The sequence below is a fragment of the Dama dama genome, chromosome 29 (assembly GCF_033118175.1).
Source record: "Dama dama isolate Ldn47 chromosome 29, ASM3311817v1, whole genome shotgun sequence".
Taxonomy (NCBI): Eukaryota; Metazoa; Chordata; class Mammalia; order Artiodactyla; family Cervidae; genus Dama; species Dama dama.
Window position 1 is genome coordinate 12,781,484 of NC_083709.1, and position 24,098 is coordinate 12,805,581.

A 24,098-nucleotide genomic window follows, 5' to 3' on the forward strand; every position below is an offset into this window, starting at 1 on the left:
GGTTTTGGTATCAGTGATGGTGGCCTCATAGAATAAGTTTGGGAATGTTCATTTTTCTGCAATTGTTAAATAGTTTCAGAAGAATAGTTGTTAACTCTTCTCTAAATGTTTGAGAGAATTCGTCTGTGAAGCCATCTGGTCGTGGACTTTTGTTTGCTGAAAGTTTTTTAATGATAGTTTCAATCTCAGCATTTGTGGTTAATGCTGATCTGTTAATATTTTCTATTTTTTCTTGGTTCAATCTTGGGAGACTGCAGCCTTCTAAGAATTTTTTTCATTTCTTAAAGACTGACCATTTCATTAGCATATAATTGTTTGTAGTAGTCTCTTATAATCCTTCGCATTTCTATGGGGTCACTTGTAACTTCTCCTTTTTCATTTCTTTTTAATTAATTTATTTATTTTAATTTAAGGATAATTACTTTACAATATTGTGATGGTTTTGGCCATATATTAACATGAATTGACCAGAGGTATACATGTGTGCCCTGCATCCTGAACCACCCTCCCACCTCCCTCCCCACCCTATCCCTCTGGGTTGCCCCAGAACACTGCTTTGGGTACCCTCCTTCATGCATCTAACTGCACTGGCCATCTATTTTACATATGGTAATATATATGTTTCAAGGCTTCCCTGTGGCACAGACAGTAAAGAATCTGCCTGCAATAGGGGAGACCTGGGTTCAATTCCTGGATCAGGAAGATTCCCTGGAGAAGGGAATGGCAACACACTCTAGTATTCTTGCATGGAGAATTCCAGGGACAGAGGAGCCTCGTGGGCTACAGTCCATGGAGCTGCAAAGAGTTGGACATGACTGAGCAAGTAATACTTGTTCACATGTTTCAGTGCTATTCTCTCAAATCATCCCACCCTCACCTTCTTCCTGTGAGTCCAAAGTATGTTCTTTACATCTGTCTCCTTTGCTGCCCTGCGTGTAGGCTCATCAGTACTGTTTGTATGAATAACATATAAATGCATTAACATGTAGTATTTGTCTTTCTGACTTACTTCACTGCTTACAATAGGCTCCAGGCTCTTCCAACCTCACTAGTACTGACTTAAATGCATTCTTTTTTATAGTTGAATAATATTCCATTGTGTATATGTACCACAACTTCCTTATATATTCATCTGCTGATACTACACATTTGAGCCATCTACCCTTTTTTCTTGATGAATCTGGCTAAAGATTTACCAATTTCATTTATCTTCACAAAGAACCAGTTTTTAGTTTCACTGATAACTTCTATTGTTTTCTTTGTTTCTATCTATCTCATTTATTTCTGTTCTTACATTTATGATTTCTTTCCTTCTGGTAACTTTGGGTTTTGTTTGTTTTACTTTCACTAGTTGCTTTGTATGTAGTTGATTTATTTGGGATTTTCTTGTCTTCTGAGGTAAGATTGTATTGCTATAATATTCCCTCTTAGAACTGCTTCCGCTGTGTACCATAGGTTTTGGATCATGACATTTTCATTTTCATTCGTCTCTGGGTATTTTTTGATTAATGCATTTAATCCACTTACATACAAAGTAGTTATGAACATGTCTATTCTTATTGCCATTTTGTTAATTGTTTTGGATTTGTTTTTAATGTTTTTTTATTCCTCTTTTATTCTCTTTACTTGTCATTTGATTACTACACTTGTGTTTGGATTCTTTTCTGTATGTGTGTGTGTGTGTGTGTGTGTGTGTGTGTGTGTGTATTGCAGATTTTTGGTTTGTGGTTGCCATGAGGCTTTAATACATATGTCTACATATATGTATATACACATATGTGTGTGCTTGCTCATGTGTGTGTGTGTGTGTGTATGATTGTTCTAAGCTCCTGGTCTCTTAATTTCAAATTTGTTTCAAATAGCCTGCATTTACACTCTCTTCTTCTCATGAATGTTGCTTACTTTGTCATATTTGTGTGTGGATGATTTCCTACCTTTAGTATATATTTGTCTTTACCAGCTGTAGACAAAAGAAGAAAATTACAGACCAACATCACTAATGAATGTAGATATAAAAATTCTCAACAAAATACTAGCAAACAAAATCCAACAACATATTAAAAGAATCATTCCCTATTATCAAGTGGGATTTATCCCAGGGACAAAAGAATATTTCAATATTCACAAATCACTGTGATATACCACAAAAACAATTTGAAGAATAAAAAGCATATGATTGTTGCAGAAAAGTTTTCTGACAAGACTGAACATTGATTTATCATAAAAACACTCTACAAATGGGGCAGAAAAGGAACATACATCAATATAACAAAGGCTACATATGATAGACACACAACTAATATCATAATGGTGAAAAACTAAACGTGCTTCTTGTATAATTAGGAATAAGTCAAGGGTATTCACTTTTACCACTTTTATTTAATATAGTTTTGAAAGTCCTAGCCATGACAATCGGAGAAGAAAAAAGAAGTAAAAGGAACCCAAATTGGAAAAGAAGTAAAATTGTCACTGTTTGCAGATGAGATAATATTATTAAAATATGCAAAAAAAAAAAAAAAATCCTAAAGGTGCTAGTAGAGCACCAAAAGCTATAAGAAGTTGATGAAAGAATTCAAAGATAACACAGATGGAAAGATATACCATGTTCTTGGATTGAATTAATCAATAGTGTCAAAATGACTACACTAACCAGGGTTATCTAAAGATTCAGCGCAACCCCTATCAATTTACCAATGGCATTTTTTTTTAAGTGAAATGTGAAAGTGAAACTCGCTCAGTCATGTCCGACTCTTTGTGACCCCATGAACTATACAGTCCATGGAATTCTCTAGGCCAGAATACTGGAATGGGTAGCCTTTCCCTTCTCCAGGGGATCTTTCCAACCCAGGGATTGAACCCAGGTCTCCCACATTGCAGGCGGATTCTTTACCAGCTGAGCCACAAGGGAAGAACAAGAATACTGGAGTGGGTAGCCTATCTCTTCTCCAGTGGATTTGCCCAAACCAGGAATCAAACTGGGGTCTCCTGCATTACATGTGGATTCTTATTGACTGAGTTAAGACTTAAATCTAAAAAGAAAACCTTAAAATTTGTATGGAAGCAAAGAAAGACCCAAATAGATAAAACAACCTTGAGAAAGAGAAACAGAGGTAGATGAAACAGATTCCCTAACTTTGCACTATGCTATAAAGCTACAGTAATCAAAACAGTATAGTACTGGCAAAAAGAAAGACTTACAGATCAATGGAACAGAATAGAAAGCCTAGAAATAAACTCACACTCCTATTGTCACTTAATCTATAACACAGGCAAGAATATACAATGAAGATAAAGGAGTCACTTCAATAAGTGGTGCTGGGAAAACTGGGCAGCCACACGTAAAAGAATGAAATTGGAATATTATTTAACACCATTAAAAAAAACTTTTTTTTAAGACCCAGATGTAAGACCAGATACTATAAAATTCCTGGAGGAAAACATAGGAAGAACATTCTCTGACATAAATCACAGCAATAACTTTTTGGATTCTCCCCCTAGAGTAATGAAAAATAAACAAATGTGATCTAATTAAGTTGTAAAAGTTTTTGTACAGCAAAGGAAACCATAAACAAAACCAAAAGAAAACTCACAGAATGGTAGAAAATATTGGCAAACAATGTGACTGACAAGGACTTAATTTCTAAAATATAGAAACAGCACCTGCAGCTCAATAAAAAAAAAAAAAAAAGCAACCTGAGAAAAAATGGGCAGAAAATCTAAAGAGAAATTTCTCCAACAAGGACATACAGATGGTCACAAAACACATGCAAAATTATTACTAGTTATCAGAGAAATGCAAATAAAAGCTACAAAGAGGTATCACCTCACAATGATATCAACTTGGAATGGCTATTATAAAAAATGTCTACAAATAATAAATACTAGATGGGGTGTGGAGAAAAGGGAATGGTCATACACTTTCAGTGGGAATGTAAATTGGTACAGCCATTAAGGTGAACAGTATAAATGTTCCTTAGAAAAGTAAAAATAGTTACCGTATGATCCAGCAATTTTACTCCTGGGCATATATCTGGACAAAATTATAATTTGAAAAGATATCTATACCCCATTCTTCACTGCAGCACTACTTACAATAGCCAGGATGTGGAAACAACCTAAATGTTCATCTACAGATTGATGGATAAAGAAGACGTGGTACATATATACAATGGAACATTATTCAGCCATAACAAATTATGAAATAATGACATTTGAGGCAATATGGATGGACATAGAGACTATCATACTAGTGAGGCAATTTGGACAAAGACAAATATCATATATCACTTACATGTGACACCTTAGAAAAATCATACAAATGAACTTATATATAAATAGACTTGGAGATATAGAAAAGAAAGTTATGCTTGCCAAGCAGTGCAGGGATAAATTAAGAGTTTGGGATTAACACATATACACTACTATATGTAAAATAATCACCAAGGATTTACTGTATAGCACAGAGAACTCCACTCAGTACTTCATAATAACTCACATGGGAAAAAAATCTGAAAAAGTATAGATACATGTTTCTGTATAACTAAATCACTTTGCTGAACAACTGATTAAAATATACACTTTAAATAAATTATACTCCAATATAAAATAAAAATTAAAGAAAAATTTTCATCTTCTCTAATGAAGTCACCAAGGAAAGAAGCTATTCAAAGAGACCATCAAATTATGCTTCATATTAGGATGAAAATGAAGTATGGCGAGTATCTATTTTCACTTATTTATGTGTATTATTAACAAAAGATAAAGACTATTGTGTATAGTTGTTCATATGCTATCTAGGAAAAGTAACTTTTTAATTTATTGCATATATTTTTAAAAATTATTTTATTTATTTTAATTGGAGGCTAATTACTTTATAATATTATAGTGGTTTTTGCATACATTGACATGAATCAGCCATGGGTATACATGTGTTCCCTATCCTGAATCCCCCCTCCCACCTCCATTCCCATCCCTTCCCTCAGGATCATCCAAGTGCACTGGCCATGAGCACCCTGTCTCATACATCAAACCTGGACTGGTGATCTAATTCACATATGATAATGTATATGTTTCAATGCTATTCTCTCAAATCATCCCACCCTCGCCATCTCCCATAGAGTCCAAAAGTCTGTTCTTTACATCTGTGGCTCTTTTGCTCTCTTGCATATAGTGTCACCATTACCATGTTTCTAAATTCCATATATATGTGTTAATATACTATATTGGTATATTTCTTTCTGACTTACTTCCCTCTGTATAATAGGCTCCAGTTTCATCCACCTCATTCAAACTAATTCAAATGCATTCTTTTTAATAGCTGAGTAATGTTCAAGCTGGTTTCAGAAAAGGCAGAGGAACCAGAGATCAAATTGCCAACATCCTCTGGATCATCAAAAACACAAGAGAGTTCCAGAAAAACATCTACTTCTGCTTTATTGATTATTCCAAAGCCTTTTAATGTGTGGATCACAATAAACTGTGGAAAATTCTGAAAGAGATGGGAATACCAGACCATTTGACCTGCCTCTTGAGAAACCTGTATGTAGGTCAGGAAGCAACAGTTAGAACTGTACATGGAACAACAGATTGGTTCCAAATAGGAAAAGGAGAGTGTTAAGACTATATATTGTCACCCTACTTATTTAACTTATATGCAGAGTACATCATGAGAAACGCTGGGCTGGATGAAGCACAAGCTGGAATCAAGATTGCCGGGAGAAATATCAATAACCTCAGATATGCAGATGACACCACCCATATGGCAGAGAGTGAAAAGGAACTAAAAAGCCTCTTGATGAAAGTGAAAGAGGAGAGTGAAAAAGTTGACTTAAAGCTCAACAATCAGAAAACTAAGATCATGGCATCCGGTCCTGTCAGTTCATGGCAAATAGAGGGGGAAACAGTGGAAACAGTGGCTGACTTTATTTGGGGGGGCTCCAAAATCACTGTAGATGGTGATTGAAGCCATGGAATTAAAAGACGCTTACTCCTTGGAAGGAAAGTTATGACCAACCTAGAAAGCATTATTAAAAGCAGAGGCATTACTTTGCCAACAAAGGTCCATCTAGTCAATGATATGGTTTTTCCAGTAGTCAAGTATGGATGTGAAAGTTGGACTGTAAAGAAAGCTGAGTGCCAAAGAATTGATGCTTTTGAACTGTGGTGTTGGAGAAGACTCTTGGGAGTCCTTTGGACTGCAAGTAGATCCAACCAGTCCATCCTAAAGTAGATCAGTCTGGGGTGTTCATTAGAAGGATTGATGTTGAAGTTGAAACTCCAATATTTTGGCCACCTGATGCGAACAGCTGACTCACTGGAAAAGACCCCGATACTGGGAGGGATTGGGGGCAGGAGGAGAAGGGGTCGACAGAGGCTGAGATGGTTGGATGGCATCACTGACTCATTGGACATGAGTTTGGGTAAATTCCGGGAGTTGTTAATGGACAGGGAGGCCTGGTGTGCTGTCATTCATGGGGTTGCAAAGAGTCGGACACGACTGAGAGGCTGAACTGAACTGAGTATTCCACTGTGTATATGTACCACAGCTTTTTTATCCATTCATCTGCACATGGACATCTAGGTTGCTTCCATGTCCTAGCTATTGTAAGCAGTGCTGTGATGAACATTGGGGTACATGTGTCTCTTTCTATTCTGGTTTCCTTGCTGTGTGTTTCCCGGCAGTGGGATTGCTGGGTCATATGGCAGTTTTATTTTCAGTTTTTTAAGGATTCTCTATACTGTTCTCCATAGTGGCTGTACTAGTTTACATTCCCACCAACAGTGTAAGAGGGTTCTTTTTTCTCTGCACACTCTCCAGAATTTATTGTTTGCAGACTTTTTGATAGCAGCCATTCTGACCGGCATGAGATGATGCCACATTGTGGTTTTAATTTGCATTTCTCTGATAATGAGTGATATTGAGCATTTTTTCATGTATTTGTTAGCCACCTGTATGCCTTCTTTGGAGAAATGTATGTTTAGTTCTTTGGCCCATTTTTTGATTGGGTCATTTATTTTTCTGGAATTGAGCTGCAGGAGCTGCTTGTATATTTTTGAGATTAATTCTTTTGTTAGTTGCTATTATTTTCTTCCATTCTGAAGGCTGTCTTTTCACCTTGGTTATAGTTTCCTTTGTCATGCAAAAGCTTTTAAATTTGATTAGGTCCCATTTGTTTATTTTTGCTTTTATTTGCATTATTCTGGGAGGTGGGCCATAGAGGATCCCGCTGTGATTTACGTCAGAGAGTGTTTTGCCTATGTTTTCCTCTAGGAGTTTTATAGATGCTGGTATTACCTTTAGATCTTTAATCCATTTTGAGTTTATTTTTGTGTATGGTGTTAGAAAGTGTTCTAGTTTCATTCCTTTACAAGTGGTTGACCAGTTTTCCCAGCACCACTTGTAAGAGATTGTCTTCTCTCCATTTTATATTCTTGCCTCCTTTGTCAAAGATAAGGTGTCCATAGGTGTGTGGATTTATCTCTGGGCTTTCTATTTTGTTCCATTGATCTATATTTCTGTCTTTGTGCCAGTACCATACTATGTTGATGACTGTAGCATTGTTGTATAGTCTGAAGTGAGGCAGGTTGATTCCTCCAATTCCTTTCTTCTTTCTCAAGACTTCTTTGGTTATTTGTTTGTTTGTTTTCCGATACAAATTGTGAAATGATTTGTTCTAGTTCTCTGAAAAATACCTTTGGCAGGTTGGTAGGGATTGCATTGAATCTATAGATTGCTTTGTGTAGTATACTCATTTTCACAATATTGATTCTTCTGATCCATGTACAAGGTATATTTCTCCATCTATTTGTGTCCTCTTTGATTTCTTTCATCAGTGTTTTATAGTTTTCTATATATAGGTCTTTTGTTTCTTTAGGTAGATTTATTCCTAGGTATTTTATTCTTTTTGTTGCAGTGATGAATGGAATTGTTTCCTTAATTTCTCTGTTTTCTCATTGTTTGTGTATAGGAATGCAAGGGATTTCCCTGTGTTAATTTTTTATCCAGCAACTTTACTATTTTCATTGATTAGCTCTAGTAATTTTCTGGTGGTGTCTGTAGGATTTTCTGTGTAGAGGATCATGTCATTTGCAAACAGTGAGAGTTTTACTTCTCCTTTTCTAATCTGGATTCCTTTTATTTCTTTTTCTTCTCTGCATATAATTTTTGAAAGAAAGTTTTAAAATATCTTTGGAAAATTATAGGCAATTACAGTGGAGTGAGTTAATCTTTCATAATAAAAAATATGTTGGTCTTACTAATGAAGAAAGACAATTTTCTTGCTTCTAATTTGGACAGTAATGTATTTTGTTGTTTCTTTGAATCAATAATAATTTTGTTTATAAAGTCATTCAAATATTAGAATGAAAATAGTATTATACAAAACAACACCATGCTCTTTTGAAAGCAAATCCTTATCTTTAATTGAAGATCACTGAAAAAACTTATGCATTAATTACTCTACTTAGCAGATACACATTTAAAAGATTAGAATTATAATGTTTACTAGCAATGTTTTAAGAATGATTAACAGATTTTGAATATTCAATGTCCAAATTAGCAAGACCACACACACCAATTGAGGTCATGGTAAAGGTGCCCATTGCTAATGTTAAAACTAAAAAAACTTTAGTCTTCTTAATTTTGTGTGATAGATAATTTGTCCCCCTTGCTGTTTTCTTTGAATCAAAAAAACCTTTTAAGTTTATACTAATGTCACTACCCAAAGTTGATGATGTATGTGCTGAAAAGCAAGTAAAATACAAGTACCAAGCAAATCATCAGAAGCAAATGGATGAAATGTTGTCATTAAAAATTAATGTGAACATCACAAATTTATATTAAATAAATCAACACCTTGGAAATGTACTTCAGTAGTCCAGTTGATATTTTTTTTTATTTTTATTTTTATTTTTTTCACTTTCAAATGATGAATTTATCTTTTTATTTTTTTAGTTTTATTTTATTTTTTTTTTTCATTTATTTTTATTAGTTGCCAGAAAGATATTTTTATTTTTATAATTAATTCTAATTACTTCATAATAGTGTTCAAAATAGAAAATTTTTTACAATTAAGCTACGTTTTAATATAGATTCCTTCCAAGAGACTGGTAGGAATAAAGATATAAAATATACTAGGAAAGGAATGAAAACATTTATCAAAATAATTTAACAGTGATCTATTCATTGAGTAAAATGCACTCATTAAAATATAGTTACCAATCTCACTAAAATGTCTTACCTAGTTCTAAGTTTACCTATGTATGTATACATATCATGTACAAAAATTTCAATTCAGAAAAGATGAAATTGGATTCTGCACCTGAGGAAACTTCTGGAACAGAAACCAGAAGTTGGCTAAAAAGACTGTGACCCAATCAAAAGAGAGAGAGTGGAAAAAGAAATAAAAATCATGAGTTAACTTCAAAAAGAGACTCACTTTGATAAGGGTTAGACCTGCAAAATACTCTGAGAGGCCAAAGCACTCTTGAGGGGAGAACAAAAAAAGCTGATGTATATTCCTCTAGACTTCACACTATATTATGAAGCTACAGTAATCAAAATGGCATGGTACTGGAAGAAAAACGGACACATAGATCAATGGAACTGGAAAGAGAGCCCAGAAATAAACCCCACACACTTAAGATCAATTAATCTATGACAAAGGAGGGTAGAATATACAATGGAGAAATGACCATCTCTTCAATAAGTGGTGCTGGGAAAACTGGACAGCTATGTGTAATAGAAAGATATTAGAACATTTTCTCAATCAATGTAGAAAAATAAACTCAAAATGGATTATAGGTCTACATATAAGACCCAACATCATAAAATTTCTAAAGAACAAAGGCAGAACACTCTTTGACATAAATTATAGCAATATTATTTTGATCTCTCTCCTAACAGAGGAAATAAAAGCAAAAATTTTTAATGGTACAAAATTAAATGTAAAAGATTTTGCACAGCAAAGGAAACTATTGACAAAAGGAAGAGATCACCTACTGAACAAGAGAAAATATTTGTAAATGATGTGACTAGTACGGGATTGCTATTCAAAATATATAAACAGCTCATATAACTCAATATCTAAAAACAAGCAAAAAAATTTAACAAGATCTAATAAACATTTTTTCCAAACAAGATTACAGATGGCCAACAGTCACATGAAGAAAAGCTCAATACCACTAATTATCACAGAAATGAAGATCAAAATCATACACCTTTCAGAATGGCTATAATCAAAAAGATCACAAATCGCGAACATTGGTGAGGATGTGGAAAAAACGGAACCCTCCACACAGTTGGTGGGAATGTAAAGGTACTGTCACAATGGAAAACAATATGAAGATTCCTGAAAAGACTAGAACTACTAAATGATCTAGCAATTCCACTCCTGAGTATATATAGCAAAAAAAAAAAAAAAAAGTGAAAGAAAGAAAAAAACACAAATTTGAAAAGATATATGCACCCCAATGTTCACAGCAATGCTATTCACAATAGCCAAGATATAGAAGCAATCCTAAGTGTTCATCAACATACAAATGGATAAAGAAGATATACACACAAACAGGCATATATACACATAATGGAATGTTACTCAGCCATAAAAAAAAAAAATTCTGCCATTAGCAAGAGTGTAGATGGACCTAGAGGTTATTAAGCTCAGTGAAATAAGTCAGATTGAGAAAGACAAATACTGTATGTTATCACTTAAATGTGGAATCTAAATGATAACCAAATATGTGTAACAGAACAGAAACAGACTCAAAGTTAAAGAAAATGAACTAATGGTTTCCAGTGGAGTGAGAGCAGGGGGAAGAGGCAAGATACATGTATGGAATTAAGAGATACAAACCACTTTGCATAAAATAAATAAGACACAAGGGTATGTTGCACAGCACAAGGAAAGACAGCCCTTATTTTGTAATAACTTTAAATGGAATATAATCTATAAGAATATTGAATCATTGTTATATATCTAAAATTAATAAATTAAAAAGTAAGTCATAATTTTATTAGAGGAACATGAGAAAATATGAAGCCATTGGAAGGAAAAGAAAACAGTATGTAAAAATTTAACTCTGTATGCTACAGAAGAAATGTTGTATATGATTTAAAATATTATTTTGATATGAAATGGGTCTGTAAGTTCTACTTCTTAGAATGAATAGAAAGCAATCCAAGAGTCTATGATTTTGTGAATGTTTTCATTTTGTTATCCATCTGGCAAGTATTTTGGGATTGCCATTCATGTAAGAAAGGACAGGCTGACTTGAATTGAAAACTCTAAAATGTTCTCCTTGAATTCCAAAGAACTCTGAAAACAATGACTGAGGCTATATGACAACAGTTAACAAAACAAGGACAAACTCATAAAATCTTTCCAAATCAGTGAATATTTTGAGATTACTTTAGTGTCAAATGTATTTAAATCAGGTATAAATGTACATATCAGAGAGAAGATGCAATGGAAAATAACACTTTCGCTATAACTGTAGATAATACCAGGAAAGTCATACCCTGATAGTTAATTCACACTTACCTTGAATGTGTAAATTAGTTAAATTCTCAATTTAAGGATTTGTTATCCTTACATGCATAGCAGTGTAAACTGATACTTAAAAAAAAAAAAAAAAAAGCCAGAGTGTAAAACTGATGCCAGTTGTCAGGTTACTAAAATATAATGGAAATGTTTATTTAAAAATTCTTTCTAGGTTTTTATTTTAAAAGTGTTATATCAATAAAAATATTTCACAACTGCCTGAGGAATACCTCACATCCTACAGAAGAATTCAGCACTCAGAAAATTAAATTTGAGCCAATAAGGGAGAGGATGATTTATAAGCCATATATAAATAAATTAGGTTCTTTATAAATCACGAGTACTTTAATCTAAATAGCTCCCATGTATCAACAGCAAAACTAAGTAAATCGATTTTTCATATGGGGCTCATAGCTCTGGAATATACACAAAATTAAATTAGAAAATGTGCTATTGATAAAAAATAATGTGACTGTCAAATATTTCAAATCTCTTATATTTACATATTCTCCCATCATTTCAACAGTTTTCAGTTTTATAGGGCTCATTTTATCGTGTTTGTTAACATAACTGGGCCATGAGTGCCTGAGGCATTGCCAAGTAATTAGAAGTGGTCCAAGAACACCCTCAGACACAGTTCTCTACACGGATACAATTTTAGTTTTCAAAAATACTGGCTATACAAAATGCAGAGGAAGTATAAAGATATATTGAAGTCATTATTGCTTTTGGTAGATGCATATTTTCTTTTGATTTTGGAGAAGAACTGATACTTTCAAATTGTGGTGCTGGAGAAGACTCTTGAAGGTCCCTTGGACTGCAAGGAGATCAAACCTGTCAATCCTAAAGGAAATTAACCCTGAATATTCACTGGAAGAAATTATGCTGAAGCCGAAGTTTCAATATTTTGGCTACCTGATGCAAAGAGCTGATTCACTGGAAAAGACCCTGATACTGGGAAAGATTAAAGGCAAAAGTCAAAGGGTGTGGCAGAGAATGAGATGGTTGGATGGCATCACCAACTCAATGGACATGAGTTTGAGCAAACTCTGGGAGATAGTGAAGGACAGGGAAGCCTGGTGTGCTGCAGTCCATGGGGTCACAAAGAGTCAGACATGACTTAGCAACTGAACAATGAACAACAATATTTTCTTCAATAGATACTGAATGTATAATTGCTATTAATTCCATTTTCAAAACTTTTAACAATAATTTATAAAGAGATCCTTATACCCACCGTGGCTGAAGACCAATATTTTAGAATTTTTAAAATCCATTAAATATACAGATCTCTCTTGCTCTCTCCAAGTCGCTTCAGTCGTGTCTGACTCTGTGCGACCCTACAGCCGGCAGCCCACCAGGCTCTGCCGTCCCTGGGATTCTCCAGGCAAGAATACTGGAGTGGGTTGCCATTTCCTTCTCCAATGCATGAAAGTGAAAAGGGAAAGTGAAGTGTCTGACTCCTAGCGACCCCATGGACTGCAGCCTACCAGGCTCCTCCACCCATGGGATTTTCTAGGCAAGAGTACTGGAGTGGGTTGCCATTGCCTTCTCCAAAATATACAGATACTTAACGTTAAATAGCAATGACTTCAATTAATTCCAGTTTGGCACTGTTTCTCAAAATACTGAATCCTGGCATATAAGGAAAAATTAGAAATCTTTAAACTGTTTCAAAATAAATTGTTTTCCATTAAGAGGTTAGACTGATCCCTACTTATCTATACTGATTGAGAAAGTTATTGATGCAGGAAGTTTCAATGATTAGAATGCTTTCTTTGGAGTTATGCAGTATACAAGCTTTGTGATAAGAAACGTTTTTTGTTTGTTTTGATTCCTTGTATAATCATCTTACTATGAAACTTAAGTTTGCTTGGTTTTTGTAAATCATAGGAATACTCTTCCCCATTCCTACTAAACATGGATATCACTTTTTTCCTATAACTGTTGCTTCTGGTGTGGTAATATGAAATCTAGTGACCTGGAAGTATTCACATAACTCCCCAGCCTGAACACAGCTCAGGTTCACTGTGTGGTCATTCACTTTGGTATAGAACCTGAGACACTGCTTCCAATTTACTGCATACATTATTCTCTGCCCTTCGCACACCAATTCTAGTGATGAGAAAACACAGCAAATGCATTGCATCCTACAGCCCATCCTGCTCAGCAGAGACCTGTTCTGAGGTATAGATGTTGGGGCTGAAAGCACGGTCTCTGTTCATGGTGCCTTACCAGTTCTTGCCAGAGCTTTAGTGAAGACAGCTTTGGGGCATTCCTGCTTGATGTGTGTGTTTTGGAGGATGGAAAAGAATATGATGCTTGAAATGTATTTGAAGGCATTAAGTATTGAAGCTTGATTTTATTATCTTTATTTTTGTGTGAGCTGCTATGAGAAATAATTTGTGTCGAAAATTTGCTCAGCACTGAACAATGGCAAAAACTTCCCTTTAGCTAGGTTTTACTTAAAGATGGGAAAATAGAAATCCCAGATTTTTCTGATACTGCTTGTTTTGGCAGAGTTAAGAAGGACTGTGTTATCACAGGGCCTTTGTATTCAAATACTTCTGCTCCAAACTTACAGTCTGCCTCAAATTCATCTGCCTCCATAAAAACCCACTGCTTATTTTGATGAAAAGAAATAATAGGCTAAAAATAGTAGCAGATTATATCTAAGCAAAGGCAGGATATAGTCAGACTATAGTCATGAAGAACAGATCCATGGACTGTAGCCTAACAAGCTCCTTTGTCCATGGGATTTTCCAGGTAAGAATACTGGAGTGGGTTGCCATTTCCTTCTCCAGGGATCTTCCAAACCCAGGGATGAAACACACGTCTTCTGCATGGCAAGCAAATTATGGAGATTCTTTACCGTCCGAGCCACCAGGGAAGCCCATTGATAACATATGGACATGTAAAGAAGCTTTATGAAACTGAACATCTAGACATTAAAAATTTACCATCAAAATGGACAAAGTAAAAGAGAAACAATTTATATTTAATGATATTAAGGAAGAGGGACTTTCTTTAAAGCTCATTTGATGTCTTCAGCATCACACTTTCTCATTTTGCTTTAACCTTGGGCTCCAAAATCACTGCAGATAGTGATTGCAGCCATGAAATTAAAAGATGTTTACTCCTTGGAATGAAAGTTATGGCCAACCTAGACAGCATATTAAAAAGCAGAGACATTACTTTGCCAACAAAGGTCCATCTAGTCAAGGCTATGGTTTTTCTGGTGGTCATGTATGGATGTGAAAGTTGGAGTGTGAAGAAAACTGAGTGCAGAAGAATTGATGCTTTTGAACTGTGGTGTTGGAGAAGACTCTTGAGAGTCCCTTGGACTGCAAGGAGATCCAACCAGTCCTTCCTAAAGGAGATCAGTCCTGAGTGTTCATTGGAAGGACTGATGCTGAAGCTGAAACTCCAATACTTTGGCCACCTCATGTGAAGAGTTGACTCGTTTGAAAAGACCCTGATGCTAGGAGGGATTGGAGGCAGGAGGAGAAGGGGATGACAGAGGATGAGATGGCTGGATGGCATCACCGACTTGATGGACATGAGTTTAAGTAAACTCTGAGAGTTGGTGATGGACAGGGAGGGAGGCCTGGCGTGCTGCGATTCATGGGGTTGCACAGAGTCGGACACGACTGAGCGACTGAACTGAACTGAGGCATCATTTTGATCATTATGAAACCTCACATCCATATATAATCATATTTAACAGTTCTAATATTTCATAAATATTCTACAAAATTTTAAATATATAAAATAGTGATACTTTTTTTCAAAATGACATGTGCCCCTGTTTAACACAGTCATATTTCATTCACACAAAAAAGAGCAAAACTGAAATATATCAAAAGGAAAGGGAGGGGGGTGAGACAATCCCAACGGAAAAACTATTACTATCTTTCTCATGTCTAATAAAATGCAGTGTGTCCTTGTGAATTACAGAAACTCTGGTTTCATTAGAGTTCTCCAGATTTCATCTCCACAAGAATATGACCCATTTGAACAACTGACATGAAAACTCAGAAAAGTGGAAATAATTATCACAGATATGAAGGTTAATCTTGAGGACTTGGGGAGATTATCAGAAATGAGGAAACCTGGTAAGTGCAATTATTAAAGTTAAAAAAAAAAAGAAAGGAAGGAAGATAAACTCGAAGTAACTAAAAACAGCCTGATAAAAGCAACTAACATTTACAGTGTAGAAACTGTTGACTCACACACACAATGTGAGAGTTGTGAGTCAAGTTTTATTTGCGGCAAATGAGGACTACAGTGGGAGATAGCATCTCCGGTCACTCTGAGAAACTGCTCCAAAGAGGCAGGAGGGAAGGTCAGTATATATGTGATTTTGGTGAAGGAGGAGTGGATGTGATCAAGTACATATTTTTTGCAGAAGGGCACTGCTAGTCACAAGGAGCAGATTCACTGTGAAGGATTTCAGTGCTTTTCTAGATATGAAGATACAAGAATTGGGCTTATAAAATCAGCTCCTGAAAATATCAAATTATCTGAAGACCTGTCTTGCCAGTTTTCCTCTGAGCACAGAGTACCTCATTTCTGCTCTCCACCCTGAACTTTCTGGAGGTGTTGGAAATCAGAAGCTGCAGCAACACAGTTAATCCTTGCAGACGTAGCTGGCAGACTTCCCTGGTGGTTCAGATGGTAAAGAACCCAGCTGCAATGCAGAAGACTAAGGTTTGACCCCTGGGACAGGAGGATCTCGGAGAGATGGGAATGGCGACCCACTCCAGTTTTCTTGCCTGGAGAATCCCACGGACAGAGGAGCCTGGTGGGTAACAGTCTGTGGGATCACAAAGATGCAGACATGGCTGAGTGACTAACACATACACATACACACACACACACACACACACACACGCAGAGGTAGATGGCAAGTGCCCACGGTCAGGGCTGATTTGTAGTTGACCGTACTTTGAAACTCTCCTGGTATAAGTATTACTCAATCTTTAAAAGAATGTATTAAGTGAGGAATCACTCTCATTTACATTTTGCTGATTGGGAAAGAGTATTGCAGACAGCACAAAACCTTCCCAAAGTCCCATAGCCAGGAACTGGTAGCTTTAGAACTCACAGCAATTTCCTCAAGTTCCATGCAGCTCTCTGGAGCTACAGTGATTTGGGAAATATCTCAATAAGACACAACCTGATTGAATGAACTGTGGCTTGTCTCCTGCATGACATTTTATTACCACTTGATTCTTCCATAAGGTTGAATCTAAGTGTCAGTGGGGCATTGGTACACTCACAGACAATATCCTGCCATCCCCTCCTGCTATGTATATCCTGAATTAATGAAAACTTTCATTTCTCCTTGGTGTGAATAGGCCATGGTATGCTGGCAAATGTTTAAAAACCAGTTCTCTCAAATTAAAAAAAAAAAAAAAGGCCTTCATTTATGGTATTTGCTTATTTCCATGGTGCAAAAACTCCCACAATGGTTGATTCCAAGCTACCAAAGTTACATAATTAAACACAGATTTGGAAAGCCAGTATGAGTCAGGTTAGTGACTATAACGTGAGGTTTACCTGTTGTCCCTCTGATGATTGTCAGTTCAAAGCAACTTGACTTGTCAGTAGTGATATTGGTACTGGTGAAATGCAAGCCAGGCTTCAAGTATTAACCCAGAACATCTCATCTAAAAAACTGATATGCTGAGCACATCTGCAAAGCATTCAATAAGATGTGATGATAAAAAAGATAGTGCCAATATTTCTATTGATTTTGTTAACCTAAAATATTTGAGGGGGCATTATCTTGCTTTGAAATTAATGTAAATTCTTAATTAAATGCAGATTTTTGTCCTGGATATTGTATTTTCTATTAGGCCAATTAAACTTGCAAATTGCAAGATAAAATATCCATCAACACATTACTGGGGGAGCTTCCCTGGTGACTCAGTGGTAAAGAATCCACCTGTCAATGCAGGAGACAGGAGTTCAATCCTTGATTTGGGAAGATCCCACCTGTCTTGAAGCAACAAATCCTGTGTGTTGCAACTATTGAGCCTGTGCATCTAGAGCCCATGCTCCACAGCAATGAGAAGCCCACGCACCACAACTGGAGAGTAGCCCCCACTCACCACAACTAGAGAAAAGCCCTTGCAGCAATGAATATCCAGCATGGCCAAAAATAAAGAATAATAATTAAACACACACACACACACACACACACACACACATATTGCTGGGTCCTGCTGGAAAGTGATCTTTCCAAAGCTATTATTTCTTCTACAAAATCTCCTAGTCTAATGGTATTCTAGATTGTGCACTGTAACAGATATATAGAAGCATTTCACAGTGATTAGTAAACCGCAAATCACAAAAATGAAAACAATAGAGATATTTTCAAATTGAGATATATTCATACCAGTCCAGCAATATTATATAAAATGTCTAAAATCTTTCATATGATGTTATTCATTCTTTATAAAGCAAAGTCAAACTGCTTCACAAAACGTTTTGGTGCTAGCAATGGAGTTTATTAACTACAGAGTAAGGATTATAAAAGTAAGGTTTTAAGACTTGGAAAAATTCATGCAGAAAAAAAATCACTGAAAAGCTTTATAAGTAAAACTCTGTTTCCATCCATTTTAATTAAAATCATAAATCTCACATTTTATTGCTTCTTAGGTGCCTAAAAATATGCTTACTAAGCCAAGCTGTATTTCTAGGTTCTTTACAGTTTAACTAAAGCTATTGTGATAATGTAATCAAACCCTTTGTAAGATTGTCTAAATTTTAGTCAAACTAAATTTCTCTTTTTTTTTTTTCAAATGATGCTACTAAGATATGTAAGAGTATATATTAAAGCTTATCATAATTACATATGAGGACACGTGCTGATTTTGTAATTTTGATGCTATTTAGCTTTACAAAGAAAAAAGTAATTACTGCTGGAAAACCTTCCAATGATCATGTCCAGATATACAAGCTTCTTTTATTGTTTTAAGATATAGACATTGTTCCCAAAACCAAATTTAAACCTGGAGGAGACTACTTAGAAACCTTATAATGCTGTATGTTTTGTTCATTTCAGAAATTGCATCAATAATGTTTATTTGAAATAGTTTAAAAGAAAATTGGAGTTTTACTAACTTACTACTTCGAATACTTTGATATTCCCAAATGTCTACTAACTCATTGCACCTAATTACACAGTCACTCTTCAGCTCATTCTATCACACAGATGTTGAGCAATAAAAAGCAAATATATATAAGCTTTTTTTTTTCTAAACAAGAATTTTGTTTCATTCCTTTTTAATGGAATACTATTCTACCATAAAAAGGAATGAAACAAAATTCTTCTTTCAAAAAAATTTATATATTTGCTTTTTGATGATAAAAATCTGTGTGAAAGAATGAGCTGAAGAGTGACTGTATAGTTAGGTGGACTGAGTTTTATGGTAGAGTAGTATTCCATTGGGCTTCCCTGGTAGCTCAGACAGTAAAGAATTTGCCTGCAATGCAGGAGACCTGGGTTTTATCCTTGGGTTTTTAAGATCCCCTGGAGAAGGCAATGGCTACCCACTCCAGTATTCTTGCCTGGAGAATCCCATGGACAGAGGAAACTGACAGGCTATACAGTCCATGGGGTTGCAAACAATTGGACACCACTGAGCAATATCTATTTGTCTGACAGTATTCCATTATCTATATATACCACACTTTCTTTAGCCATTCACTGGTTAATGGACACCTGGGTTGCTTCTGTATCTCAGCTATTATAAATTACACTGAAGTGAACACCAACGTATGTGGATCATTTTGAATCAGTGGCTTTGTTTTTTTCACACGCATACCCAGGAGTAGAATTGCTAGGTTATGTGACAGTTCTATTTTTAGTTTTTTTGAGAAGCCTCCATACTGTTCTCCAAAGTGACTGCCCCAATTTACGTTCCCACCAACAGTGTAAGGGGGCTCCCTTTTCTCCACACCCTCCAGCATTTGTTATTTGTCTTTTTGGATGATGACTATCCTGACAGTTTTGAGCTGATACCTCATAGAGGTTTTTCACTTGCATTTCCTTGATGACCAGTGTTGTTGAGCATCATCTCATGTGCCTGTTGACATTCTGTATTTTATCTCTGGAAAAATGTCTATTCAGTTCTATTTTTAATCAGGTCATAAAAAAGAATGAAATTTTACCATTTGCAGCAACATGGATGGACTTGGAAAGCATTAGGCTATATTGTATGGAAACACTTATAAGTGGAATCTAAAAATACAAAATACTAGTGACTATAATGGAAAAAAGCAAACTCACTGGCATAGGAACAAGCTAGTGTTTACCAAAGGGGAAGGAGAAGCACAGAAGGGCAATACAGAGGGGATTAAGAGCTACAAACTATTAGGTACAAAATAAGCTACAAGTGTATACTGTATAACACAGGGAGCATAGCAATATTTTACAACCATAAGTGGAATACAACCTTTAAAAATTGTGAATCACTATGTGGTACACCCATAACATATAATATTGTACTTTAATAAAAAAGTGTTGAGATATACCTTTTGAAAATCTGCAAGTTATTACATGTTTTTCAAGCTCCAGATCTGATGGCCAAAGGAAGGCATTTTTGCTCACTACTCTATTTCCAACTTCACTGAGAAAGAATATTGAGAAATATTACTGCTTTATTCAAAGTTAAAAGAAAGGAACACAACTACAACTCAGGTACTATAAAGCTCAAATTCACTGGTATGTAGATTGAACAAAAAGAAATCACAAGCTTCTAGAGGAAACAATTTGTATATGGTCTTAGAACAAATCCTCATAAGGCTTGGAGAGCACTCCAGCAGCCTCTCTCTCCATGAAAACATCATACATACACACACACACACACACACACACACACACACACGCGCACACACACACATACACCACAAAGGACATTGCTCTACTCCATAACCACACAGGAATCCATACCTATCCCAGCCTGACCTCAGCTCAAAAAATCGCAAAGAAAAAAAAAAAAGAAGAAGACAGAAGCATAAGCTAAAATTAGATGAGTAAGACATAATAAATGTAGACAACCAATGAAATTCATGACTATTACAGAGAAAAAATGTAACAGAAAAAAAAGTAATCAAACACTTTAACTTTTCTATTAACACAAAAAATTTAAAAATGTAAAAATGAAGAACAATGGTTCAGAGAAGAGATTATGATATAGCAAATAGAGATTAAAATGGAGTTGGTCTTACTGAGGGTAGATGAAATAAAAACAAAAGGTGTGCAGAAAACAAAGTTGTCTTAGAAAAATGAAATGTTAATAAACACAACTGAAAAGAGGCATTGCAACCAAACTTGAAAACCCCCAGGAAACAAAATAGAAAAAAGCTCACATATAAAAATGATTTGATAGAAGATGATTGACAAGGAAGGCAGCAAAATAAAGTCCAAAATACACAGACGCTAGTCTTCTTAAAGAAGAGATCTAAGTGAATGAAACACCAGGCAAATAAATTATGCTAAGACAAATACAGTCATGCTTTCCAGAAATAAAGGAAAAATCAAACTCCTGAATAAAAACTGTATAATATTCCCTTGGGAAAAATGAATTAAAAAATCACTTCAAAGAGGATACTGATGACATTCTTGAACCTTATGGCTAAACCATATTCTCTGAATATCCAAACATAGAAGTGGCAAATGATCTTTGAAGTTTGGATCTAAGTGTCTTCACAGCAACAAAATACAACAAAATGTATGGAACAATGTCTACAGGTGCAAATGCAATACAGTGACTGTCCAAAGTGTCTTCAGGATGAAGCTAACAGACTAATGTTCTCAAATACATGAGAAGACAGGGAACAGAGAACACGTGGGCCTTTCTGAATAAAATGATCTGACAGTGCCATGCAGACTATGAAATGAAGGAAATTAAACACTCTAGAAACAGAAAAGTTAAGCTACTGATGGGCATTAAATTCCTGTAAATATAGAACTGGAACTCATGGAGAGAAGGAATTTATAGGAACAGCCTTCCCTGGTGGCTCAGATGGTAAAGAATCTGCCTGTAATGCAGGAGACTTTGGTTTGATGCCCTGGTTGGGCAGATCCCCTGGAGATGGGAATGGCTACCTGCTCTAGTACTACCTGGAGAATCCCATGGACAGAGAACCCAGGTGGGCTACGATCCATGAGGTTGCAAAGAGTCAGACACGACTGAGTTACTCACACTACAACATTTAAAAGAGTAAAAATAAATTGAAGTCACTCAGTTGTGTCTGACTCTTTGTGACCTCAGGGACAGTAGTTTACTAGGATCCTCCATCCATGGGACTTTCCAGGCAAGAGTACTGGAGTGGGTTGCCATTTCCTTCTCCAGAAGGAACAACATGCAAAATTAAATGTAAATAAAATTAAGCAGTAAAATTTATAATCTAGCTAAATAAAGACAAGAGATATGGAAAAATGAGGTGAGAATATACATAATTGTGTTTTTGCTGATTTCCTTATCTAATGAAGCAATAGAGTCTGAATACATCCAAAATGGAAACATGGTGTAAAAAGAAATGTATTCTACACACACTTAATACTTTCAACCGTACCAACTGAGCACATGTGTGTGTCCACTCCTGTGTAGGCACACACACACACACACACACACACACGCACACACTTACATTCATGTACTGGTTTTTTGTAGTTATATTTTTGTGGTAGAAAAACATTTATATGAAATATGCCAATTCCTTTATCCTAGATTCATTTTTAAGTTAAAGTAAAATTAATCAGTCTTGAATACTCATTGGAAGGACTAATGCTGAAGCTGAAGCTCCAATGTTTTGCCACCTGATGTGAAGGACTGACTGACTGGAAAAGACCCTGAGGCTGGGAACAATTGAAGACAGGAGGAGAAAGGGATGTCAGAGGATGAGATGGTTGGATGGCATCACCAACTTGATGGACATGAGTTTGAGCAGGCTTGAGGAGTTGGTGATGGACAGGGAAGTCTGGTGTGTTGCAGTACATGGGATCGCAAAGAGTCAGACACAACTGAGCAACTGAACTGAACTGAATAATTTTATTATTGTGGTTAAATTTTGCATTTCCCTAAAATAGTAATCTTGATCATATTTTCATGTACTTATTGGCAACTTATATATCCTCTTTGCATAAATATCTACACAAATCCTTTGTTTACATTTTATATTGAGCTGTTTAGGTTTTTACTGCTTGCTGAGGCTTTTTTCTCCCCTAAATTTATAATATTTCCCCAAGATCTGTTTTATAAGATCTATTTGCCTTGTAAGCTTTAAAAAAATCATTTTGTTGTTAGTTATATGCCAAAACACAAAGCAAAATGGGGTAAGAAATTTAAAAGCAGAAATTCTCAAAATTCTCTAAACAAAAGCATATATTTCATGACTTTACATATTTTTTCTAATAATGTGCTTAGTCACTCAGTCATGTCTGACTCTGCAAACCCATGGACTGTAGCTGGCCAGGCTTCTCTGTCCATGAGGATTCTCCATGCAAGAATACTGGAGTGGGTTGCCATGTCCTTTAAAGGAGATCTTCCCAGCCCAAGGATCAAACACAGATTTCCTGCATTTCAGGCAGATTCTTTACTGACCAGGGAAGAAATTTTTAGAAATTTTAACCCAATTTTTAGAAATAAGATTTTTGGAAAAATAAATTGAGTATAGGATAAAATAAAAATCACTATTACTATAATAATTTAAAGCAGTAGAAATATGTAAATTTTGACATAAATTTTTTTTTGGCTGTGTTAGTAAACAATGGAATTGAAATTGTCACTACCAGTTTGCCTGTTCTTAAAGCTCTAAAATTTTAAATTGCAAGAGTGTTAATATATTTTGGCAAATTTCTTGAAATCATAGAAATGTCATGAAGTTATCTCTTTTTATTTGGTTTTAAGAAACTAGCAATAATTTAGCCTCTTATCTTCAAATAACTTTAAATTTACATTCCAACATTTTGAATTAATACATAAAGACATAGGTAATATATAAGCCATGTTGAGCAAGGTAAATTTAATAATCTTATTAAAAAAGAACTTTAACCAAAAGTGTTATTTTTATATTGGTTGCTGTTAAGTGATGTAAGTGTTTTACATTATTTTTAAGACATTAATTATACTTCTGAAATGGTAGTTCATAATATAAGGTATATATACATATATGTGTAAATATAACACATGTATATGCATTTACATGTGTGTATACACTCTCCCCAGTGTTCTTGCCTGGAGAATCCTATGGACAGAGGAGCCTGGCAGGCTACAGTCCATGGGGTCACAAAATGTCAGGCACAACTGAATGACTAACACTTTCACTTTCACACACTCAAATATATTTTTGTTATGTAACAGACATGACACATAAATGTGTGTGTGTGTGTGTGCACATGGCATCTCCCATTAGGTAATTCAGTCTTTAAATCATTTTTACCCTCAATCATTTCCTGTTGAAATTTGCAATTATTTTCATAGTTTTGATGTACTAGAAACTTGAGATATTTGGAAGAAATTAAATTAAAGGAGGAGTCTCTAT